At 45.5% G+C, this 26,834-nt stretch overlaps 1 long non-coding RNA gene across 1 annotated transcript; it reads left to right on the forward strand.

Annotated features, from left to right (window-relative positions):
- Window positions 1–10,840: 10,840 nt before the first annotated feature.
- Window positions 10,841–22,887, forward strand: LOC121111298. The gene is made up of 2 exons (XR_005861534.1): window positions 10,841–11,853; window positions 13,714–22,887. It is a non-coding gene; the product is annotated as an uncharacterized LOC121111298 (long non-coding RNA).
- The last annotated feature ends 3,947 nt before the right edge of the window (window positions 22,888–26,834 follow it).

Here is a 26,834-nt window from a genome sequence, read left to right on the forward strand (position 1 = left end):
GTACACGCACTTCTCACTTCTTTCACCACTTTCTTCCCCTGATGCATATGTACAAGCTCTGTTTTGCACTTTTTTCCCTTTTTTCCTTTTTTTTTTTTTTTTTTTGTTTGTTTTGTTTATGCTTTAGAGACAAATGAAACCTGCTTTTGTTTACTGGAAAGTATGCTTTATTTTCTCGTCACCGAGCATCTGGTGTTTGTAAAAGGCACAACAAATCTTTCCAACAGCAAATCATCCTGTCTGAGAACGCCTGGCCAGGAGCTCCATGTGTGCTGTGATCGTTATCCTAAAAAGGTACTAAAATGGCCAAACACAGAAAGTGCTGGCCAAGCTGGCTGCCCATCAGTGGAAGACCACAAGATACTGGACGTTCATGTTACCTATCAAATGTATGCTTATTAAGGCCATGAGTTAACAGAGGGCTTGAGTAAACCTTTGCCTGGAAGCTTTGTGCATGAAGGAAGTAGTGGTAGGTGGCACCAGGAGTCTCCAGGGATCCATTGCTATGCATCTGCATCTGAAACAAGAACAAAAAGTCACAGCAGGGGACAGGATGCATTCAGAAAATATCTAGATGCATTTCAGGCAATTTGGATAAGATGGGCACCTGGCCCAGACTGATGGAAGCAGCCATTACATCTCTGTACTCAGCCACCTTCTATCAGTATGAAATTGGGAAGAGACTTAGTCACAATGGGCAAGGTAGACCAGGACTGCCATTAGCACTGATTAATGGCTTCAGGTGTCCCCTCAGAAAGCAGCAGGATGATGTACGATCTGCACACAGCCCACTCCCAGTGGCACAGGATTTCTATAAGCTTTCCAAACATACCAGGGTGAGGTGATGCTTGCAGACACGACGTTTCCTCTGATGGCATCTTTCCACAATCGTCTGAAAGCCACCAGGGGAATGTGGAAGCTGGTTTCCAGCCATAATTCATTTGGCCAACTCTGTACTTGCCTTTAATTTTAATAATTTGGCGATATCCATTTATTTGACGTTTTGCAAAGAGGGATCTGCATTTGCTCAGAGAAAATGAGAGTTGAAGGATGGTAAAACGCCTTCATAAATTGCAAGTTAAATTAAGAAGTTGCCTTAAAAGCACTGAGCTCTTAGCCCCGTGCAGTGTCATTTATGGCATTTAGAACTGTGGTCCTGTTTGGAGGCCCAGAATACTAAGGAGGCACAGGAATTGGGGTCAGTTGTTCTGTGGCTGTTTCTGGCCTTTCCGAGCCCATTTTTATTAGTGGTTGGGATATAGTAATGGGTTCATATGGCTTTTTCATTTCTCACAGCACACGGTTTTTACCAACAAGTCTTAATTTTCAAAATTTTCAGCATTTGAACACTTCATGTCAATACAAAAGCTGTTTCTGAAAATTTTCTCTGTTATTTGATCCTATCAATATTATTCTACAGCGCTGTAGTGAAAATAAGTTGTATTGTGATGCAATAGTGTAAGCATTTATTTTTATTATTTCTAAATGGCTACTGGCATCTGCAGAGCGGGGTTTTGATTGGGACATACTGTTGTGGTTTTTTTTCAGAGCATCACAATTTTGGTGAAATTGTAATGATTTGAGATCACAGAATCACAGTTGTTGGAAGGGACTTCAAGAGATCATCGAGTCCAACCCCCCTGCTAAAGCATGTACCCTACAGTAGGTCACACAGGTAGGCACCCAGCCAGGTCATGAGCATCTCCATAGAGGGAGACACTCTGGTCAGCCTGTTCCAGTGCTCCGTCACCCTTACTGTAAAGAAGTTCTTCCACATGTTAGTATGGAAATTCCTGTGTTCAAGTTTTGGGCCATTACTAAGTGTCCTATCTTTGCACACCATCGAGAAGAGCCTGGCCTCATCCATTTGCCTCCCACTTTCCTTTAGCTATTTATAAACATGTATCAGATCCCCTCTCAGTCTTTTTATGCCCAGAAAAATAGAGTATATTGTTCTCACCACGTGATGAAACACAGTAAAAAACAAAAAGGAAGCCAAACATGAAATAAAATCAACCCCAACAATTCTACTGACAATACAAAGTGCTATGTTTCACAAAATTTATATTTTTGTGAAAAGGCTTTTCTTTCAAATGACTTCCTTCCATTCATTTCCACTGAAAGAAATATAACGTGACGTCGAATAGTATTTTTTTTTTTATTATAATGAGAACTGTCTGGAGGGGCTACAGTCTTTGTGACATTGTATAATGCTTTGTGAAGACTTCCTCACATCTCAGCACCACCCTAGCACTTAGACACTCACCTCCAGATTCTTCTCGTTGAGCTGAAAAGGAATTTTCCTTTAAAGTAAATGTGTTGTAAGACCTTCTGTTGTTTAAGGGCATCTGAGTCCTTACTTCATCAAAGCGACCATTAAAGCCTCCTATAAATACTACCTTGGAAAGCAGAAGTTTTCAATTACCACAGCTCCTCTCCTGATATCAGTTCCTATAATGACCAGCCTCCATTAGTGCAACTTTCTTAAAGCCAGAGCACCAAAGCAGATTTCTGCTTCCCCAGAGCTGGTGGCTACCACCTGTCTGGAGGTGGGTCATCTGCATGTTCACATGTGCTGGCTGCTCTTTCCCTCCCTTCTTCAGCAGTTATGTGGATTTCATGGCACAGCACTGTGGCGTCCTGTCCAAGTACCCTTTCCTCAAAGCAGAACTATTGCCTATAGCCTGTCTGAACTTTGTAGGTTGAGAACCTGGCATCCTGAGACGGTTTGGTCCATCTTACCAGGAGTTGTTCTTGCAGGGAGTTCAGTGAACTTTGGGTTTAGTCCGTAAACTTTTGGTTTAGTGACAATCGTAAGTATTTTATGCGTTGTAGACTATGAATGATGCAAAGATGCCAGTGAAGCACGTTGTGCCAATGCAAACAAGTCCAGGAAGTTTTACTGTTCCCATTGCTGGTGCACAAACCCTGTTTCTCTTTGCTCTGTACATGTGCAACCGTATGGAGAGGGGCCAAAAGAAAAGAGTGCAGATACAGATAAATCCTATAATGTTATAGCTAAAAGATAAGAAGTAGGACTGTTAAAGAAAGTTTGAGCATTGAGATTTCCATAGCACTGAGAAAAGGTTCTTTGCCATTGTGAAGTGCTGTGGATTTGTGTTTGCTCCCCAGCATTTAAAATGCTGCGGCTACATACTGAGTATGCACCATTCCACTTCAAACCAGCACAGAACCCGCTGGATAGCCTTGGCTCAATGTGCATTGACGTGGGACCTTCTTCAGGGTCCAGCACGAATATGGACAACACCACCCTGCCATTTGGAAGAAATGATCTAACTGGCGATGCATTCGTTTCCAGCGTCTGTGGAAATGGTAAATAGGCTGGCGAAGGGGATGTCAATGGGTGTCCGCTGTGAATTTGGCTTTCTGTTTTTTCTTTTCTCTTTTATGAAAAATGAGTCACATGGCTTTGAAGTACCCGGTCTTTTTAGCATGGGTCAGATGTTGAAACATAACTAAAGATGTTACGCGGGCTAATTAAATCAGTGCATCTGGCTTGCATATCTGCAGATAGATTTCCATGGAAAATAGTTCATATGCCATGAATGTCATTAGAAGTTTAGATTGCAAATCAAATGGATCTTCTGTTCTTCCACAGACCACCTTGCTTTCAAATGGGGTTTAGGCTACTAAGGGGAATTGGATAAATAGCCTTGTCTGCTTGGGTGCGTGTTTGGCTCTTGAGCAGTTGGCATTTCAACTCTAGAGCTCTGCTCTGCAGTGCAGCATCTGCTGCTCTCAGGAAGGTAACTTGAAGTTTCTGTCCAGGCAACTATCCAGCATTTTGTCTTCAAGATAAAGGCCTAAAACTTCCCATTTGCCTTCTCTGTAGACAGTAACAAGAAAAGGGAGAGGGCAACAAGCTCTATGGTTTGATGTGACTCAGATGCATGCTGAACTCAGCAGCACATGGGTCCCATGGGAACGTGCGAGCCAGGGAGCCTCCAGACCTGAGATGGACTCCCCATTTTCTCAGTGACTCAGGTTTTTCCTTCACGTCACCTTTTCTACTCAGATCTCACCAGGTCCCAGCTAGGTCGCTGTGGGCAAGTGCCATGTGTGCTCCTTGTGATTCATCGCTAGCAGGAATGTGTGATGTTGGGATGCGGAAAGCCCACGGCTGGCGATTCATTTCCATGCAACTAAGTGCTGACGTTGGTTTATCCCCAGTGGGGTAGGGAGAAAGGATTTTTCACGAAACTACCCCAAATGTTGAAGTCCTCACGTGTTTCAGCTATTACTCATGCTCTTAAAAGTAGCCTCTAAAAGAATAGGTCAGAGCCTCCCTTTATGGGAGTCAGCATGGTCCATCGGAGGAGAAAAATCAATTTGTACCAGAAGATTTTAATCAGTTCAGGAATTCAAAAACCCAATGGAAATCTGGTCTCAAGCAAACACCGTTTTATTGTGAATTCTGAGACAGAGCTGCGCCTTTTGCTCTTGCTTCTGAACTGCCTCCCTGCCTTCAAATTCAACAGGGCACTCTGAATCAGGGGCCCTACAAGTCCACGGTGGTCTTGGTTCATGCTGGAAATAATCAGCATGCTGAAAGTCACCACAGGACAGAAATGGCCCCAGACAGCTGTGGCTTGGGCAATGATAAACCAGTTGATAAACCAAGCGCAGAGAAGATGGGGGATACACCCAGCTTATTTGGTCCTCTGGACAGATGGGAGGCATGCAGCATCTGCTTTTTGGGTGTCTTCTGGCTTGTGGTCATTTTGTCAGCCTACAGTTGAGCAGGAGCTGATCTCAGTACTGCCAGGATCCAGGAGTTAATCCTTGTTCCATGAGAGGGCCAGAGCTCGCATCCAGACAGTTCCCTGGGGTGCAGAGAAAGAAAGTCTCTGAGAAATAAACACAGACACAAACAAACACCAGACTTGGCATGCAGCTTTGCAGGCAATGGGAATATCTTTTCGCTTCCCGCCGAGGTAATTTGCCTGTGAGGAAGCTTTTCCACTCTGCCCCTTGGCTCCCGAGGAGGGCCTGCATGCCAAAACGCTTTGTGGCCCCTTGAGCCGCTCCTAGGCTGGGCCTCGTGCTTCTGCCTGGCCGTCCCACCCCACAGCTGCCTGGGTGCTCACTGCATTCCCACTGGGTGCTGGGGACCCTGGGCTTTGCCTTTTCTTCTGCCCTGGTCTCCTGGGCATGGAGCAGCCCTGTGCCCACACGGGCTGCAGTGCTCCTTGTCTTGTCTCATACGAACACGGCCTGTGAGGCCTCTCATTGGTTGTGTTCCAAAGCACTTACTGAAAAGGGAATCACAGAATCTTAGAATCATAGAATGGCCTGGGTTGAAAAGGACCACAATGCTCATCTAGTTTTAAACCCCCTGCTATGTGCAGGGTCACCAACCACCAGACCAGGCTGCCCAGAGACACATCCAGCCTGGCCTTGAATGCCTCCAGGGAGTCTAAAGGGAATCCCACTGCTTTGCTCTGGGAGGGGACAAGCCTTGTCTAAACCACTCCTGGAGATGTGCATTGAACCTGCTTCTCTGTAAGGCATGGAGTCAGAGAATCACAGAATCATTTAGATTGGAAAAGATCCATGAGATCATCAAGTCCAATCTCTAAGCCATGTCCTCACGTGCCACATCCACACATCTCTTAAACACCTCCAGGGACAGGTACTCTACCACCTCCCTGAGCAGCCCTTCCATTGCCTGACCACCCTATAAATTCTTTATGATGGTGCAATCTGAACCTCCCCTGGTGCATCTTGAGGCTGTATTCCACTTGTCACTTGAGAAGAGACCACTTTATTTTCGTGCATTTTATTGCAATTCTTAGTACTCCTCATGCAGAAATTTCCTTCATTCTCCTTGAGATTGTTCTGATTTTCTCCTATATCTCACAGGAAAAGATGCTAAGATTTTCTAATTATGTGGTTTCCTTTTAGTTTGGTATTGATGAAGCTTGTTTCAAAAAACAATTTCAAGTGTAAATGGAAACTGGCTATGCATGGGGCCACTAAGAAAAATGAATGTAGGACAGGCAATAGCTGTGTAAAGTCTAGTAAATATTCACTATGGGAAACAAATGGCTGTTTTGAAGCTTAGGCTGGAGGTGCTTTTAAAATACATCACTCACCAAAGTGAAAGACAGCTTATTCCTCATTGATCTCTCTTTAGGCAAAAGCAGTTTTCCTCAGGACTGTCTCTGTGTATCCTAGAATCATGACCATGTTTCATGCCAAGCAAGGAAAGTTACACCCTATGGTTTTTGAATTACAAATGGGAAATCCATACTGTTTTGGAATAAACAGCACTGGCCATTAGGCGGTCTATTTGGTTACTATTTGGTTACAACTGCATGAGGAACAGCTCTAGTGGAAAAAAAAGAGAAGCAGCAGTAACAGTCAATTGTCACTTTTTTTTTCCTGCCTGGAAAACTTGGAGTTTTATGGCCTACAAACCACAAATTAGAATTGCAGGCAACAGATAAAGCTTTGGTATAAATTCAGCTATGTCAGTGCCTGTTGGCAATTGCAACAAGGCAGTTGTCAAAATGCCCCTTTGACAGTTATTGCCTGAACAGGGCCTTTCCAAGCAGTGAGTGTCACCATATGGATCTGGACCCGTTTGCAAAGATAGAGCATCCCTGGGGGGACCCTGCTGCAGCCAAGTGCTGCTCCTCTGGCTGCTGGGCCCTCCTGGAGTGGCGACCAGTGAGGAGGCTGCTGCTCTTCCTGTAGTTGTCATCGGCCCTCTTTGTAAAGTGGCAGCAACCAGTAAGTCTTGAACAGTTTCTCTAGGAATCTCCACACCCTCCAATTTCTCCACAGGGTCCCAAAACTGTCCTATCTGTTTCTTCCCAGGAAAGGCAGATCACTTGTCCAGGTAGGAGGACTTGAACCAGCTGGTCTCCAGAAAACGAACCCCTGTGCTTGTTTGTCCTTCCTCTTTGAAAGATTTCTGTAATTCCTGCCCTGTACCTGTCAGCTGTAGTTTAAGCAGGTGCTTTCACCATGCTGCCATGAAAGGACACAATCCTCCCCAAGGGTCTCATTCACATGGGCCAGGATATGGCTATTGGATGGAAAAAAAAATGTTTCTGACATCCTGGAGTGGATTCCATTGCTCAAAGACATTGCTGCTACAGTACTGGTGAGTTATGCTGCCAAGTCTCCCACCGCTGCTCTAGAAGGATACTAGAGATAGAATGGAATCGAAGAATCACTAAGGTTGGAAAAGACCTCTAAGATCATCTAGTCCAACCACCAACCCACCCCCACCATGCCCACTGATTGTGTCCCTCAGTACCCCATCTCCACGTTTGTTCAACACCTCTAGTGTGTCTCCAGCGCACACCTGGGCAGCCTGTTCCGATATCTGACTAGATTCTGGCTTTCAGAGAGGAAGCAGACTTGCCTTTTGCTCTTAAATCCTCTATCCAGGCCCACAGATGAGGACTCTACTATCCTTGATTAATTTGGGATCATTGTTCTCTAATAGCGCCTGGGGATGGAGGAAGAAGAGGGATAGATGGAGAGGTGTACTTAAGATCTAATTTTAAGGATCTTCATAGAATGGCCTGGGTTGAAAAGGACCTCAAAGATCATCTAGTTTCAACCTCCCCCCCGCTATGTGCAGGATCACAAACCACCAGACCAGGCTGCCCAGAGCCACATCCAGCCTGGCCCTGAATGCCTCCAGGGATGGGGCATCCACAACCTCTCTGGGCAACCTGTTCCAGTGTGTCATCTTAAGATGTTCTGACACAGTCTTTACCACTGAACAAGAATTCTCAACTTTTGCATAGGTGGTCTGATGAGTGATTTTACCAAGGTTCACCCAGACAAATCAGGAATTGCCTTGTCTGCCAGGAACAGCCCCAGGTGGCAGTTTCTCTTCCAGGAACCAAGAGAATGGTAGGAACTGCAGTACTACCATTAGATATGCCTGAGACATCACATCTGGGATGTTGTGATCCCTGCCCAAGGCCACAGTTTGAGGGAAACAGGCCACACTTTTGACTTTTGACTCTACATGTTCCTGCTTAGAAAAGTGTGTTCAGAAGTACTTAAGTGACTTAGCATGAATGTTAGGAAAAACCTGTCACTTTGTCACTTCCTAAGCCGCGAGGACTGTTAGCTGAGCTAGTACATTATATTGCTGAAGATCATTGATAGATGGAGTCCTGCTGGCTTCTCTTGGAATATAGAGCTGAAAACTCAAGGTGTCCCTGAAGGGAAGAAGTGAAGAATTTATCCTTGCTAATAAGGTAGAGCTCATAACCTTTCACAACCTTCGTCTTTTATATCTGCTGTTGTTCTTGATAACAAAAGTGGATGTGTAGGGCAGTATGGTGCATTTTTACAGCTAAGGAAGTTTTCTTTGGGTATTCACAGACAGCAGACAGGAATGCTGGGAGAGCATTAGGAGAAGCTTGGGTCCCTGCATTCTGCTTTGGGACAGTTAGAGTGGTCAGAGGTTTGTTGCTCACAAGCACATTTGGACTCCTTTCAGATTGAAGGCAGAACTTCAAGTGGGATCAAAGCAACTTCAGAGCATCCCACAAGAATTCTTAGAACCACGTATTTAAAAGATGAGAAAGCAATGTGCCTTTTTTTTGCCTTGCCCTCCTTGCCAACAGCAGAGACACAAAATGGCTCGCTGAGAAAAAGATTTAATAACCCTTCAGGATGTCTTCTTTGTCTTTTATTTTGTATTGTATCTATTTTTTATTAGTTTTAATAGAGGTATTTCTGGCAGCTACCCAGGATTTGAAAGATCAGTTTATGGATAAAATTCACGTGAGGCCTGTAGCAATAGGGCTATGGCTTTTGCTGGTGGAACCTCATGCAGAGGAGGTGAGGACTGTATGTCAGTTACACACATATCCCTGTGTTGTTTTTTTTTTCCATTAACCATCACCATTAGCAATTGTACTCAAACAAACAAACAAACAAGATCATTTAAAATACCAAATTTTTTTTTCTGGCCCCTTAACCATGAATAATTATGAAATAATCACCAAAGTCTGGTTTCACTTGGCAAATGTTTCCAGGTTATGTTTTCTTTTTAAATACTTATGGGCTCCAGCACTCCCCCCACCCCAGCTTATATTTTTTTGGCATCGATTTCAGCTAGTCACATTTACTGATGCCTGCTACAGCACAATCAGAAAGCACATGAGCTTCTTGAATGCATTTAGTCCTTACAGTGAACAGTTTTCCTGCCTTTCTGAATAGCCTGAGCATGCAGTTTTTCTGTGCATGTGGCCCCAGTCTACATCCCGCTGCAAAAGTGGCAACAGCTACTGGCAACACGAGTTTTGTCCCAGTTAGACATCAATGTGCAGGCAGGATCTAACCAGGTCCCCAAGTCGAGCTAATTGCATGTGGTTTAAGCCACGTTGAAGCTCAGTTCCAAGTTCAGTGTTAGATTTATGCGCTATAAGCTGGTGTAGAGGGAGCCTTGGATGTGTGTGAAGGTCAGTGGATTGGGTTCACTTGAGTTCAAGAAAACAGTTTTCCACTTTGGTGTACCTGGTTTCTCTCTCCACTCTTTCCTCATCCCCCCTTGGTATTTTGGTTTCACCCAAAGCAAAACCCAAGCAGAACTCTGCCAAAGTTCACTTAGTTTCGAGCTTGAATGAGAAACAACTGAATTTCTTCTGATTTTCACCCAGAGCTATAAATCACTTCAGGCTGGCCTGTTGCACAGCATGGTTTTATGGAGGTCTGGGGAAACTTTTGGTAGGGCAGGCAGGAATACCGAGTTCAAGTTCATATCGCAGCCACAAAAAAAAAAAAAAAAAAAAAAAAAGGTGAATTTTCACCTGATTGCACAGTGCAGCCATTATGTGGAGGCAGGTGCATTTCTTCCACTCACAGCCTAGGTTGTGTTGGATTCCAGGTGTCCAAAATGAAGTTTTCCCCTGTTTTACTATTGGAAAACTCGCTGGTGCCTTAACATATCATCATACTTCTTCAGTCAGGAAAGGTGGTGGGGAGGTGGGATTCTGAGGACAAGCTGTGTTATTTCATTGCTGACATTTTTATTACGCTGTGTTGTGTAATGCTGTGGGAAAAATCGCCAAGGCAGATTCCTTGGGAAGGTTTTATAAGGGCCCGTATCAGCTACCTTCTCTAATGGCATCCTTCATTTCCTCCTGCCCTGAAGATCTCCCCTGTCCCCAGGGAAGCCTGTTGGGAATAACACTTATCACTTCGCTGGTTTCTTACTTTTCCATTTGGCAAGCATCTTATTTTCCCGTTTATCCTTTTCTTAGATGATATGGGAGTTTTTTTCAAAACACGTTCTTTTTTTAATTTTGCATAAGAGCACATATAGGCAGGAGAAAAAAAAGGATGCATATACGTTGCATATATCCTGTCTGCAATGTTAATATTTGTTGTATATCTTCCTTTTTGTTGGTGGAGTTTCTTGCATATCATGGCATACTTGACAGCAAAAAAACACTGTTTCAGACAGGGAAGGGAAGGGAAGGGAAGGGAAGGGAAGGGAAGGGAAGGGAAGGGAAGGGAAGGGAAGGGAAGGGAAGGGAAGGGAAGGGAAGGGAAGGGAAGGGAAGGGAAGGGAAGGGAAGGGAAGGGAAGGGAAGGGAAGGGAAGGGAAGGGAAGGGAAGGGAAGGGAAGGGAAGGGAAGGGAAGGGAAGGGAAGGGAAGGGAAGGGAAGGGAAGGGAAGGGGAGGGAAGGGAAGGGAAGGGAAGGGAAGGGAAGGGGAGGGGAGGGGAGGGGAGGGGAGGGGAGGGGAGGGGAGGGGAGCGGAGGGGAGGGGAGGGGAGCGGAGGGGAGGGGAGGGGAGCGGAGCGGAGCGGAGGGGGTTCTGATAACTGTGAGTGGCCTAACCCACATAGATGGAAATCAGCCTTGGGGCAATTCTTTCCTTTAGCTGATGGAACATGATATATACAGCTTGGAGCTAGGTTCCTCCACAGCACAGCTATTTGTATGCATTCACTTTATCACATTTTTAGGAATTTTGATAGCATCTGATAGGTTTAGATTCTGAGAGGCATTTCCTTTGAGCCACCAGCATCTTCATGGCAGCTGGAGCACTGGCTATAATGATCTGTTCCAGCCTCCTTATCTTCAGTAGCCTTCCATATCTCCAATCTGCCTGTGTCTCTGCATACTGAGAAATGATTGTGGTTGTCAATCATATGTGCCTTACTCTCATCCTCCCCAGCTGTGGGTTCCGTCACTGAGATCAGACTTGGTAGACCATATCCAGGGATTTGATTGTATTGACTTGAAGTGAATATTGCGTTTGCCTTCAGAAATCTCTTTCTTTCCCTCCATCTTCCTTTGTGCAGGTCCTTTATCTCTCAGAGCCTGTTTTCTGGCCAGCTGCAGCCTGATGTTTACTCAGCTGGGGTGAATAACTTTCCTTTCTGTGTGTCTGATGTGCTGCGTGTTGTCAATACATGGGCCAATGGAGATGTCCTCCCTGCTCCATCCATATCAGCTTCTGACCTGACTTATCTGTTGGCAGACCAGCAGCACTGAAGTCAGTGTGAATGCAGGCATCCATAGAAACGTGTTCTCATACAGCAGAGGGACTGAGCTGTCATTGCCTTGAGAGCACCTGGTGAGGTTTGGTCAGCTTTCCAAGATGATAACATGGAGCCTGAAGACCAAGTGCTGAAGACAGAAGGAACTGCATCCTTGCTTTGTGAGGCATAGGGATTCCAAAGGCCATGATTAGATAGCCTTAATTTTACCTAAGCTTACTGCTTCTTGTCTTTTTATTTATTTGCCAGAAGTAAAAGACAGTGGACTTTTCTGTATCATGAAGCTGAAGACTGAACGCAGTTGAACACCAAAGGAAGCAATGGGAAATATTTATCATACTTGGGTAAACATTTTCTTCTTCCAGTTTTTGCTTCCCTAGTTCTGGTAGACACGTCCACTCTTAGTCTTTCCTTGATGGAACCTCAGGATTTCTCTTGATTCCTGGTGCTTAAGAAATAAATTTGGGGTGATCTAAACTGCAAGAGGCTTGTTTAGATTAGGACAGCTCCAAATATCCCTTCTGCTCTAATAATGATACCCCACTGCATCAAACTCCCAAATCCCAGCATTTCAGGAGGAAAAAAAAAAAGTCTATTTTAGGCTTCCTGAGGTTTGGACCTCTCCCTGTGTCCTGTCAAGCACACGGCATGGGGGCCCTTCTATTTCATGGAAGAGGGATGGAAAGCATTTATGAAAGAAGGAATGCGCTGGGATAAATTTAAAGGTGCTTTGCAAGCCCTAAATCAGAACTCTCAGTTCTCCAAGATTTTATTTTCCACGGACTTGCAGCAGTGTTATGAGAAGGTGCTCCTGAAAGAGAGGAAGGTTGAATTAAACAGTCATTGGTGTTGAAGCCTTGCAGCCAACATGGGAATGAATCCAGTGAGTGGAAGGAAAAATATTATTAGTAATTATAAGAAGATGAAGATGGCCAAAATCAGAAACGTGTTCTGGAATCCTCCAAAAATAGTACAAAAGAGATGCCAAACCTAACAAGTGAAGCAAAGCTCTTAGGGCGAGTAATGTGCTAAGGGAAATTAAAACAGGGAGAGGAGTTTCAGAAGGACCTCACTTAGGGTGACATTGTGGCCTCAGGAGTTCAGCTGTTTCTCACACTCAGGAGTGCCAGAGGGCAGCAATGTCTTCCAAATGTTGAAATGATGTTTGGAGTCATCCAGCATGGCATGCTTGCTGCATCAGTTTCTGCTAATAAAGCAAGTGGTAGTCAGTGAATGCCATTGAGATTTGGATCTGACAGTTCCAAAGTGGAGATTAGGACGGGGATTTTCACAGCTGCTGGAGAATAGGAGATGCCTGGACTCAACTGATGCTCTGGACAGTGGCTTAAATACTGAATTTCCCTGGAGACTTTCGGAATTAGAGCAGAGGAGGCACTGAGAGATCTGGTCAAACTTTGAAACTAAAGCTGCTCTGAGCAGGGCTGAGCGAGAGACCACTCACTGATGGTCCCTCTCAGTGTTAAGCTTCCATGACAGCTAATGTCTGAACAGGACTCCCTCAGACATCAGGACCATTAGACAGCTTTGGAAATCTTAACCAGAGACAGCAGAAGCATTGTTAAACCCCAACAGGAAGAGGCTGCAGTCATCTGCAGGAAGAAATGGGTGAAGCCAAAGGTCTCCAGCATGGGGAAGAAGCAGATAGGTGAGGATTCCCAAATGGAGAAGTTTCATCTACTTTAGAAGGAGGGTAGATCTGGAGGGTAAGAACTGATACACATTGTTTTCTGGTTCTGAACCAGATTTTGGGGTAGAATGGACTAAATGCCAAAACACAGCTAGGATAAGGAAGAGACTTAAACACAGTGACACTTCGACAGTTTGGTTAAGCAACGTGACATGCCTGTCACTTGCAGTGAGCTATCATTCTGCCAATCCTGGTGTCAGCAGCAGCTCTCACAGCACTTTCGTTAGGCAAAGACCCTCCACGTTGCAATGCCTATGAGTTTGTCCTAGAGGGGAAAGAGGCAGCTGTGGTGCAGCATCAAGGAGGACTTTCCCTGACAAATTCTCAGAGGTCCTGAGGTCTCAGAGGTCCTTCATCTGCACTTCCTTTGCTTTTTGTCTGTAAAGAGGAGAATTTGCTTCTGCTGAAATTCCTACCCAGTGAATTTTGTACTTTACCATCTCAAGTCTTGCTTTCCTCCTCCCAACTCTGAACCTTTTTTTGTCTGATTTTCTAGGGAGAGGGATCCATTTTTGCCATATGAAAGCATACAACAAAAGGTTCTGGCAGCTGGAAACTAGGAGAGAGAGCTGGGATGGGACTTGCTTGCATCCCACCGATGAAGATGAGCACCCAGTCCTCAGGTCCCTGTGTTTCCCAGCCATCCCCCTCCCTGACAGATGTCTGTCCTAGGATGCTGGCTCCCACTCCTATATTTGAGAGGTGACAGATGACTTGCTTCTCCTCCTTTTGCAAGCCTGGGCTGGGCTGATCTGATTGCCCTTTTCAGCTGTAGAAAGATCCATGTGGACAGGAAGACATCAGAGATATCTAAGACTTCAAGGGCATGAGATAAATGCAAATGCATCACTAATGACTGCTTTAAAAGAAGGTAAAGTAGACCCTATTGATTAACGTTAGGCAGTTGCACTGCTGAATTCTCCTGCTTCCTTCTGAAGCATTCTGACTTTCTCAGCTATGCTGTCTGTAATCCCTTGCTCTGGGAGGGAGCGTGGTGCCCTGACCACACACACACACACTTTGGGCAGCCCCCCCGTTGAGCTGCCGGCACTGCTGAGCCCACTGAGCACTCTGAGCACCTGGGGTCAGTGACACCCAGCTGTCCAAACAGACCCCACATGCGAGGGCGTGCGTTGGGACCGGCGGGGGAAACCCCACCAGAACCAGACAGCTCTTTGTCTTCAGAGGCAGTGTGGTGGCTCTGGGGCTGCCCTTCTCCTTTGATCTGAGCCTTCCTCTGCTACTTCACGTCACCCCTGCTTGTTTTCTTCTTTTTGTTTTTCCCTGATCCTAGGTGGTTCTGATCTCTGTTCAAGAGTTGATCTCCACCTTAGCAATGCTACCTTGGGCTTTGAAAGGAATCTGACAACATGTCCTTCCTCCGTAAGTAACTCAGCTTCCATCAAAGTGGTGCCCTGTTCCCCATCCAAACACTTCACCTCTGTGCTGGGTGACTTCAGCCCATCCCAGAAGACCTAGCTGGGAGGCAGCAGGAAAACACCACTTCTCTTGCATTTTGCACATTTTCATCAATATCGTCTCACATTTTACTTTGCCCTATGGAAACATCACAAAAGTCACTTCTTACTCTGAATATCCCTTTACTTCAGTTGGTACTTCAATGGGTACTTCACTTTCCCATCTCTAAGGTAGCTCCCTCAAAAAATAAAATGGGATCCAGCCATTCTTTCTTGCATTAGTCAGACATTCTGGAACAGGAAAAACACACACATTTATTCATCCCCTCTAAATACATTTGTTTTTAGTTTAGATCTATTCAAAACGAGACCCAGTGTGGACATCTGTCTTATTATCCAACAGTAGGTTAAAAAAAATAAACTCTGCTGGCTCCGTGGGAGGAATGCAGATAAATGACAGATGGAGGCAAGCAGTGGACTTCCAGAAGCTTTCATCCATGAACCAGCTAATGGGGCTCAGTGCACAGAACATCCACCCCATGCTTTTGCATCTTCCAGAGCAATGAAGGAGTTGGACAGCACTCTATCTGCAGTGTAGCCGTCACTGAGGTTTGCACTGCAGACATGCTCAGGCACACTATGTGAGAGACAGAGGTCAACTAATATACCAAGGAAAGAGCGTTGCCCATAACCCAGGAGGATTGGACTTGACGGATGTTTCTGTGTCAGATTCTGGATGGTACCAATGGGCCTTAATTCCCCCAAGTAGCCACATCTGGAATCCCCAACTCATAAACCCTCTTCCCTTGGGCTCAGGGTCTCCATTTTACCTCACAACAGAGCTACATGCTCTTGTCTTTGCCTCCTGGGTGGACCTCAGGCTTATTTACGGACTTACCTGCAGCCCTGTCCTTCATCATCTCCTGTTGTCAGCCCCTTGTCTGTGTCGTGACCCTAGGCCTTCCCATACCTTGCAATCAGTGTGAAACTGATATAAAACCTGAAATCTCCCTTCTTTGGATATGACAGAATGGCCATGTTTGTCCGGGAGGCTGTGTCGTGACCCTAGGCCTTCCCATACCTTGCAATCAGTGTGAAACTGATATAAAACCTGAAATCTCCCTTCTTTGGATATGACAGAATGGCCATGTTTGTCTGGGAGGCTGGCAACATTCCTTGCGATGGCCAAAATTGTTGACTTCTGCAAAGCATCTCTAGGTGCTTGCTGAAATGTAGTGAATGGTCAAGGCCATTCTTGTTCATTTCCTTAGTGGAATGCATGATCACAACTTGCTAACACAAGTCCTACAGATCTTGGTACAGATTTCTCTGAGCTCTGTGTTCATGTAGTGCCACAAACAAGGCTGCGGGAACAGTGAGGCTCTGTGCATGGGATGGATTTGGAGAGTGGAGAATACAGCTTTAGGTATGGCTGGTAGCTGGGTGTGGATGTGTCGGTGCAGCTGAGTGCTTTCTTATCCTCCTCGACTTTTCTATATTTCCCTCTTCTTTCATCTGGCATTTATGTCTGCTACATATGTTCCCCTTTATACCATGCCAGAGCTATGACACAAGAAAAGGGCAGGGAAGGGGTGGGGGAGGGAAAAATCTCAAAATGGGATTTTATCAAAATATTATCGGAGCACCAGCTGGTGTAGATTAGCATAGCACTCTGAGTGAGAGAGCTATTTTACCTTGTGCTATTTTTCTCTGGGCTGCACATGGCCTTTTCTCAAAGTGTGAAGGTTGTGGCCAGCAGGATTAATCTGCTCTTCCCATCCCCGTTTCTGAAGCCCTGCAGTATCTCAGCCCATTCAAAAATTTGACTGATCCGGGCTGAGATGGAAACCAGGTATCAGTAAGTCACCCATCCACAGAGGCTGGTTGAATCTTGCTGGAAAATGAGAGACGAAGGGTCACAAGAATGAAAAATGTGTTGTGCAGACGCTCATTAGTTAGACAGCTTTGCTGGTGTGCCTGTGCCCCAAGGGTCGGCTTGCAAAGGCAGCAGTGCTGGGCTGGGTCTGACACTCAAAGCACTCGAGGGGTCTGGACACAACTGCTCTGCCCCTTTGCAGGAGATGGCTTTGTGTCCTGGCTTCCAGCCCAGTGCCAGGCCCTCACGGAGTGGGGAAAGTATTGCTCATCCATCACTGTGTATTTTTAGGGATTTTATTCCTGACTGTAAAGTGGAACCAGCTTTTAGAAGCGGAGGATAAAGATTTGGCTGGGAACATCTGAGCTGGAGGACCAATAACTTGGGAGCTGCTCGGAAGTGTTTGATCTGTCTCAGGCCCGCAAGTGCTGAGCAAACGCCTGCCTTGAAGTGGAAGTTATTTTATGCATCCACTGGAGTCCTCTAAAGCCATTTCCTCTGGGACCTCTGGGGACACTCTGGGCATCTATTTTCTCAGCAATACCAATGTGTGAGTGCAAAGGGAAGGAGGATGTGCTGCGTGACAAATGTCAGGGTGGGCGTGGGGCTGTGTCTCCAAACAGCCTTGTAGGAGTGCTACAATTGCCTCCTGTCCATCTGCAGATGCCTCGATCTATAGATGCCTTGAATACCTTGTGCATCCCTCCTCCTTGTTCCAGCACCTCTCTGTTCAACTTGTAGCTGCTTCTAGGAAGCTTTCATCTCTTCTTTGGAGCAGAACTGTATACTCAGCTCCTTTTGGTCTTTCTGGGGATCCCACCCCTATATTTAAGTATATAAAATCCTGAAAAGTGAAGGCACAAAGGCTGTTCTCAAGGAGTGCTGCCATCTCCCAGGCAGTAAGCCTGGCGCTGGAGGCTGGAGAGGCAGCGAGCAAGTTTCCATCAAGAGGGTGTCCCTTGGCAATGGGAAAGGTGATGTTCCCACCTGCCAAGTGATGCCTTTTTGCTCTCGCATTCGTCTGAGCCAATTATTTTGTTTGCCCTGGAAGTCCCTTTGCAAAGGCTGAAGGAAAGCAAAACCACCTCTCCCAGCACCAGCTAAGTGCTAAAGCAGAACCTGCAAGGTGCAGTGCTGGGACGTGTAAGTGGGAGAAGGCCTGGCAGGAGGTTTCATTCTCCAGTTCTGCCCGGAGGCTTTTCCCTTTGGAGCCCACTGAGGGCCAGCAGGGAAATGATTCCAATTCCAGGCTTTCCAGCTTCCACGCTAATTTAACCTGAACCATTTCCTACTCTCCAAGCGGGAAGCAGGGATGAGGTTAGCAGATTCAGATTGGGGGTGGACTGAAAATGATATCAGCAGTTTTATGGCCATTTCTTTTCTTGGCAGGACATGAGGGAGACCGTCTCACAGCCGCTAGGACAGAAGGTGGAAGAATGCAAACGCTGAAACATTTTTCAGTTTGTCCTGATTATCTTTCCTCCTCCAGCAGTTTTATTAGGGTTCATAAATTCTTCTTTAGAGCACTCATTCCCCCATGCATTTTAACCCTCGGCAGCCTTGGAGGTCACTGTAACCCTGTGGGGTTGGTGGCTGTCCAGGAGAAGCCACCCTGCCCCATCACAGCTGGCTCTGACCGAAGAGAATGGAAATCACTGCACAAAAAGGGCTCTGAGGCACATGGAGCCCTTCCACTGGCTCAAGTGTAATATAAATAACAACCTTAATCATGCAGTGAAATTGGTGGGTGAAGATATGACTGAGGAATCTGATATTGCTTTCAGAAGATTTTCAGTGCATCAGTGCTGCTCTCCCCAGCGTGGCAGGAAAGCATGGAAAATTCCTCCGTCACCACTGCTTGGTGCCCTCCTATAATGAGTAGTCGTTGAGGTAATAGTAACCCTTTTGGCAAAAGCACTTGCTCCATGGAAAGCCAGGATATATCCAGTAATGCAGGGGAGTGCCATAAAGCACAGCTCAGTAGGAACCTGTTAAAGCGATAACCTCTGCTGGCCTGGCACGCTGCTTCACCAACAGTCCCCAGCTCCTGAAGGCAGTGATGCTAAGTGAAATATTCAGGGGAGGTTAAGGTCGGATATTACGAACAGTTTCTTCTCAGAAAGAGCAGTGAGGCACTGGAATGGGCTGCCCAGGGAGGTGGTGGGATCGCCATCCCTAGAGGTGTTCCAGAACCATGGAGATGTGGCACTGAGGGATGTGGGCAGTGGGCATGGTGGGGTGGGCTGGGGTTGGACTTGGGGATCTGAGAGGTCTTTTCCAACTTGAATGATCATATGATTAGATAGCTGCTGTTTGTTAGGCAGTCTTATTCTTGTGGCAGTCTTATTCTTGTGTCCCCTTGGGAGAACAGCCCTGAAGGCTGGTGGCCTTGAACTGGCAGCTTCTGCTGTGGACACCATCCCCTCCTTCCCAGTTTGACCTTCTACCAAGCCCTGAAGCAGGCTGATTTGAGATCAATTCTTGCAGCTATAGCCTAGCAATCCATTTGGCTGCGTGGTTTTATAGCCAGTACAATAGGATACAATTAGTTTGTCATGCACTTGGTGCATTATTCGCTTGCTGTTTGCTGCAAAGGAGGAGAAAGCTGAAAAAGTACAGTGGTGAGCTATGTTGCTTTGGAACAAAATATTTACATTTTCCACATTTCCCATAAGGCATTAGCACTCTTCCAAATGTGACACAGGAGAAGCAAATGCTTAGTGGTCTGCGGATCTAACGTTTGCTTAAGTACCATGACATATGTGCGTATGTGTGTACACACACGAGATATTTTAGTTCTACTATTTAAATTAAGGGTGGGATACCCTTCAGCACTGCATTTCTCAGCATATGTGTTCTTATGTTCACTTATTCTTTGTTTCTGCCAATGCCTAAATAAGGAATACTAAACAGCCACAAATATGCAGCCAGTGGAGACGCAGGAATTCACTGGGAGGGAGCAAATGCTGATCTTGAGCTGATAGGTTTGCAAGGGAAAGAGTCACTGCAGCTGCAGGAGAGATTTCTGTGGTGGTATCTGTCTGTAATGCACATCACAGCCCCGCTTTGCCTTCAGGGCAAAGCTGAAGCTTTTAGATGGAGAGCAAGTCGTTTCAATGCCACATCAGGGATATATGTATATATATATCCACATATATATACACACACATATAAGAAGCACCTGTTTGCACAATGTTGATGGTATTCTCTGCAGCTCTGAGCTGGAACACTGGGCTTGCAAGGATGCCCAGATGGGCTGCGTGTGCAGGCATAGGGGACCACACATACATGCCTACATTTATTCCCATTATTCCCTTGACTTAGAGCTTTAAAGTCACCTCCTCAGTCTCATGCCAGCTACACAATGTAAGGATGACACAGTCAGGCCTTAAATTTCCTACCTTTAGGAAAATGCACATGAATTTGACCTCACATTTGTTTTTCTGGTCAAAAAATGAAAAGTCTATGGGAAAGCAGCTTGTCCTGGAGCTCACTGCACTGGAGTATTTCCTGTTAAAGTACAATGATCAGCTTGGAAATTAAAGGGCAGAGATGTCCCAGTTTGCTTTTCTATGATATCTCTACACTCATAGTGATTGAAATTGCTTTTGTGATTCTTATTTTAAAGCTGGAGCAATTTAAGCACCAAGTATCTGCTGTAGTGGAAATGCTGAGTCACAGCCTGAAGCAGTGATGGAGCACCTGGTGGAAAGGCAGGGCCAACCCAGGGGAGCTCAGGTGCATGCAGTGCACCTGAGTGATTGGAAGGGATGGAGCCACCCCTTCCCAGACCTCATTTAAGGGTTGGCAGTGGAGGTGAGGGCATCTCTTGTCTGCCTACCTGAGGCCTTCTAAAGGCAAATAGCTCTTTTCTTTCATTTTTGCATCTGTGGCTGCTGCACTTGGGCTCACTCTCATTTGCTGCAGCCAAAGACTTTGCCACCCTACTATTATCAGCCCATTATAGCATTATGCCTGCTTGCCAGTTTTTTGTCTGTTCCTCAGGTTCTCTGAGGGTACAAGGAACAACAGCTTTTCAGAGTGGGTTCTGCTTCCTGTCTTTTCCCACCTTTGTCCATGCAGCATACGTAAATGTTTCCTCACCTCAGTCCTTACAGGGACGTTGTTGGCCAGGAGAGATCTGTAATGCAGAGGTTGGGCAAATCATACAATCACTATGGTTGGAAAAGGCCACTAAGATCATCAAGCCCAACTGTCAGCCCAACCCCACCATGCCCGCTGACCACGTCCCTCAGTGCCACATCCCCACGGTTCTGGAACACCTCCAGAGACAGTGTGATATCACCAGTTGGACTGGATGATCTTAGTGGTCTTTTCCAGCCTTAATGATTCCATGATAATATGTTATGTAACAATTATAGTATAATATAAATTGTATTTAATGGAGATGCTGCTCTGGGTGTGATTCAGCTGCAAGGGAATCCATCCCATCTCTTGCAGGGTTTGTGGGGTTGGTATGTGATTTCCATGCCACTGTGCGTGCACCACTATACACAGCACATTGCCCCATCTTTGTTGCTGCGCTGCCCAACTCTCAGCTCAGGGAAAAGAAAGTCTGAGCTGATAAGAAAGATAACTGTTCTGAAGAAGGGAGGCAGAGGTTAAGGAGTGCCATCTTTTGCGATCCATGATTTGAGGTGGGAGCTTGCAGCCAGGTCCCCTCCGTGCCCATTCTTCTGCCCTCTTCGCATCCTCTCCTCCCATTTTCCACCCCACCCTTGGAGAGGGGTATGTCTGCTTACCTCCCTTTGCAGCAAGGGCAGAGGAAGATGAGGAGCTTGGCTGGGGCATGGATGGAGCAGCCCAGGGTGCAGCATCAACAGCCCCAGCCCCTACTCCCCCCCAGGCAGCATTTGCAAAAGATCAAAGCGTGCAGCAAAAATAGCAAAAGGGAAGAGCTTGTGGGTTGGACATCTGGAGGCCAGAAGCAGCTCCTGCTTTTGAGTAGGCAAGAGGTGAAGGAGGAAGGGTAAAAATGGGTTTACGGTCTCGCTTCTTTTACTGGGATTAAAAACTTCTTATAAAGTTATATGGTTTGCTGTTATTTGAGAAAGCAGTGTCCTATGTCTCTGTAAGGTCCTAATTTCAGAAGCAGGGATGCTAATGACACCTATAAAAATAGAGAGGTGGGTATTTTCTGGCAGTCACAATGCTGATTTATCTGTGGTGCATCATCTGACAACCTTATTTTTATTCCAAGGGGCACAAGGAGGCTCCTGGGAAATGTCTGTGCTGCTAAGCTGAATAAAGCAGGTGCTATTTCCTTTTGCAGCTGGATGTTTTCAACTATAAGAACTCAGAAACAAGCCCAAACCTAAGGGGATGGCTGGGTCACAGCCCAGTTTTTCAAAGCCTTTGCAAAGAAACTGGAGACAGGCAGACTAGAAGTCAAAGTCCAACCTCTGGACAGTGCTGCCAAGAGTGCAATCAAATATTGTGCCCATTTCCACCAAATAAGTGTGCCAGTGTCATTGCAATGCATTAACGTACAAACAGTACATTGCAACGTTGGGTTCACTCTGCAAATGGAGCTGAGTGAGCAAAGTGTTTCACGCCATTATGTGTGTCCAAATGGGATGAAAACCTCTGGAGGCAGCATAGCGGGACATTCTCTGGTGAAAACATTTACCATGGAAAAATGCAATTTGCAGGGGATGATTTGCATCCAGCACGATGAACAATTTTGGCCACAGGAAAAATAAGCTGAAGTGGAGGGAAGGAGGTTGGAATGGAAACAGACAGATTTGATTGGTTTTCTTTTAACAAAAGAAGCCGTAAGTTAAACACTCTGTTTGTGACAAGATGTACCATCTTATCCCAGGCAGGTTGGAATTCTTTTTCTTTCCATCTTTTTCCTTTTTGATTTTTCCCTTCTCTGTTCATTCTGTTGGGAAATGTTTTGTGGATCATGGCATGGGGAGGTTTGGGACTCTGTGTTCCTTTCTGAGCTTCATCATCGTTATCACTTTGCCATTGTTTGTCTTGATGTAGGATCAACAACTGTCTCTCTCCTTGGTCAAATGGTGGAACTGCTTCTTTCCTCTTCCAGTTTTGCCTCCTGGTCATTAAAGTGGGAAATATCTCTCATTCATTTGCATTGGTTTGACCTGTGCTCCTGGTTTTCTTTCCCAGCTAGGGACATGGTTGTTGCTCCCAGCCAAGTGCCAGGTGTATGGCATGTGATGACACCAAGCCCTGCCAGGTTGCATGTTTCAATGCTTGTGTTGTGCCACTTTCATTAGCGCACTGATTAACCATTTCCCCGTGGTCTAATGAATTCCACTTGCCCATTGCTCACTGAGCATACCCAGAAATCACAGCATTGGGCAATGCTCACTGGGATACTTAAGGAAGAGGAGGGGAAAAAAAAATGAATGTGCGAGTGCTGGATTGGGCAGGAATGGGGGAATGAAGAAATTCAAACATTTTTTTTTCTTCTTTCAGTGGTGAGGGCAGACAAGGCTGATAGCTGCCTCCGTGTGAAACTGGAGCTACATCCAGGAATGGTATTTATATGCACGGATGTAGCTTTCAATCAGGATGATGTAAACACTGCTGCAGAATTTTTTGACCAGGCTGTTTGGGAAACGTGATGGATTAAATATGACAAACAAGATTCCTGGACGTTTATTTATCCGCCTTTTCATTTGTGCCAGTTTCATGTTAGGCAAGGCTCTGGCTACCAGACCGATGCTAAGCCCTGAGGGCAGGCAAGGCTGGGGGGAGGGAGCCACAAAGAGAGTGTTTTCCAAGCCTCATCTAATTTAAAGCATCTTTTGCTGAGTGGTGCAGCGAAGAGGATGTGGCTAACACAAATAAAAAAATCATAAAGGGATCAAAGTGTGTGTGCAAATTCATTCCTTGTGGCAGGAGTTCTGCCAGTTTGCTTGCTCGCTTGCTTTCCTAAAAAAAAAATTCTCTCCCCGCCCCCAGGATGGAGCGAGCAATCGCATGTCAGAATCTCTTCTGGATTTCATAAGGGTTTCAGCACTGATGGATGGGCGGGATGACACCAGAGCCTGTACATTGTGCCTGAGATCTGAGCCACTTCCCCTTGGTCCCATGGTTACACATGGAACAGTTGCATGGGCACGATCTATTTATAAGTGGTTCAAAGGCACCACAAAAGCAGGGGGATGCTGGTGTGAAGCACTGGGCCACCAGGAAGCTCTCTAGCACTTGCAGGAACCTGACGTTACCCCAGAGCCTGAGCAGTTCCTGGCAGGGTGTAAGATGAGGAAAGTCCTAAAAAGGAAAACAAAAGAAAAGAGATAAAAAAGTAAAATCTAAAAAACCTTTGAAAATAGGACTTCTATTAGATTTTTCTGAAGGAGTCTCAGGGGAGACCTTTTTGCTCTCTACAACTCCTGAAGGGAGATTGTATCAAAGTGGGGGTCGGGTCAGTGATAGGATGAGCAGTAATGGCTTTAAGTTGTGCCAGGGGCGGTTCAGGTTGGATATTAGGAACAATTACTTCTCAGAAGGAGTGGTGCTGCAGCGGCACAACTGCCCAGGGACGTGGTGGGGTCACCATCACTGGACCATGGAGATGTGGGCATTGGGCATGGTGAGGATGGGTGGATGGTTGGGCTTGGTGATCCTTCTGGTCCTTTAAAACCTTAATATTTCTGTGTTTCTCTAAAATAGAATTAGCTGAAATAATGTGAATGTTTAGTGATTCTTATGAAGGTACCAAGGACAAAAGTCATTAAAGTAACTGGGTGCTCAGAACTGCTGGTGTATGTTAAATCTCATTACAAAGGTATGCTTGGTTCTGAAAGCAGTAGGTTAGACAAACTGGGTGTTTTCAATAAATACGAGGAAGTCTTCTGGGCTCCGGTTAGAAGCTTCTTCTTCAATGAATACTGCTGTTCATGTGCAAACAGTGCTGGTAAATTCCCACTTGTATGTTCTGCTGGTATACATACAAGTAAGTATATTTGCATGCTTTAGTACCTGCTTTAGCACCTTTGTGATTCAGTGTCCAGGAACTGGGAGTGGGCTAACCCTGATGACTAGAGGTTGGAACTAGATGATCCCTTCCAACCCAACCTTTCTATGATTCTATGACTGATTTCACAAAGCGGAGCTGCTGGAGCATGTCCATGGAGGCTTACATGATCCCATGCTCCCTCCAGGCTCCTGTAATCTACTCAGAGTATGCTCCACGGCTCTGCCATTGTAGGGGAGACCCATGAGCCCCAGTACGGATGTGGTTTCCATCTGTGAGCTTCTTCTGCCTATCCTGCTGACCCTGCGAAGTCATTACACACACTGGGAGAAGAAGATGCTTGTCTTCAAGGCAGTTGCTGCAATCACTGAGTCTGCCTAGTCCCAAGCCAATTCTCCCAGTTCAGACAACACACACTGCTCTGGAAACCACAAGGCACAGCAAGGCTGTGTTTCCTACGGGAGCGCCGTCCTGCTAAAATAACATCCGCAGAGAACAAAGGCTAAAAGCCCAGGCAAACCTAATGCCGGAAAAGAATCATTCTAAAAACCAAAGGGAACATGCCTTAAAAAATCCTGTGGCATTTATAATGAAAAATAAACATCTAATTGCATGTTAGATAGAAAGAAAAAGAAAATGAAGTCAAAGAGCAAGGTCTTGTTCTTATATTCTAGGAATTTTCTCCATTGAAGATTGTCAAATACTGCATGCCAACACTTGGGAGTATGACAACAGCGTCTTTAAGTGCAATGAATCAAAGTACAAGAGTAAATTTTTATGGAACTCAAACTGCTATTCTTAGAAATCATCCAGAATCGAAAAATAAACAATCCATCAGGAAAAGAAATGTTCAGACTCACAGGGGAGATTAACTCTCATTTAAGTGGAAACAAAACCTCAAATGAGCCACATCGCCATTCCCACACTTAGCTAATTGCAGTATTGTTCAAGGGCAGAATCAAGTGGTTGGAAGTCTGCACAACTGGATGGGGTAGATGAAGTCTTAAAAAGCAAACAAAAAGACATGGAGTCATAGCCTTTCCCTGATGGCTAGTTCCAGAGACAGTTCTTTGCCAAGTCCTAGGATGGGAGCGTAACAAACAGAACGGGTGGCTCTGGGAAAGAAGAGTTGCAGTAAAAAGATGGATTCAACATGAGATCAAGACTCAACATGTATATTTGGAGATGATTAAGATAGGCATCTAAGATGTCTGATAGAGCAGGCAGAGGCATAAAGAGATCCTGCTATTGATGCAGAAGGAATTGAGGCTCCAAGTGAGATTCCCAGATGTAGAGCAGTTCACAGCCAACCCAGCTACAGCTTTGGTGGGTTCTTCAACATGGGACATCTGCAAGTGAAGATTTGACGTTTTCTCCTTTAAAATTAGTAAATCACAAGATAAGATTTTAATGCCAGAGCTACCAAGTGAAAACATGCTACCTGTATCTGGCCACTACAGTCGCTTTTAACAAAGAGCAGATGCCCATGCACTTCCACTGCATGGGAAAACACAAAGCAGATTGCCCTCAGCCTTGTAGGATTCTGTTTTTTCAATTTCCAGCACAGAAATTCTCTTAGTGTCAGTGCACGTGGGGCTGACATGTCAGAGAGGGGCTGTGGTGGGATTCATATTGCACGTAGGGCTTCCTTGGCTTCTCCCTTGTGCAGGAACGAAAGCATCTTGAGACCATACGTGGGATGGTTCCACCTCCAAAGAGTGGCCTGGGGGCCTTGTGTGGATGACAGTCCTGGTACTGATCTCTGCCATGTACTTTGCAGGGAAAGAAAAAAACATGTTCATAGGTTTAAAGATGAAAACGCTCACTGGCAACTGTCCCCACGTGTTGACCTCCCTGGAGCTGCTTCAACATGTGGATGTCCCTGGAACAATGTTTTCTGCAAACAGACGTGCAAAGAAAGATCTTTGTTTCACACAGGACATCCCCAGAGGAAAAGCAATATAGAAATGAAGCAAGAGTCAATCAAGTTTTATTTATATGTTTATTTATTTTAGATAAAACTAAACCAAGTTTCTTGGCACACTGCATAAAAAAATCTAAAAACAACAGGAAAAAAAAAAAAAGCCTGGAAAAACAATTCACACAAAGTAAGTACTAAGGGGTCCCTGGTACTTGCAGGTATATTCTGAGTTATTTCTTTTTGGATCGCCCAAACACCAACAAAGTCATTAAAGTCAGTTCTTTCCTTTTATTAGCAATAGTCATGGCTTCGTGATTCAAACCACATTGGGTTTTCAGAAGGGAGATTTTGATCAAAGCATTTTTAAAATCAGATGAAAGAAGTTTTATAAAAAATGTTCGTGCAATATGAGCCAGGAAGGGGAAGTGGC

This window comes from Gallus gallus, chromosome 7 (genome assembly GCF_016699485.2).
Source record: "Gallus gallus isolate bGalGal1 chromosome 7, bGalGal1.mat.broiler.GRCg7b, whole genome shotgun sequence".
In the NCBI taxonomy this organism is placed as follows: domain Eukaryota; kingdom Metazoa; phylum Chordata; class Aves; order Galliformes; family Phasianidae; genus Gallus; species Gallus gallus.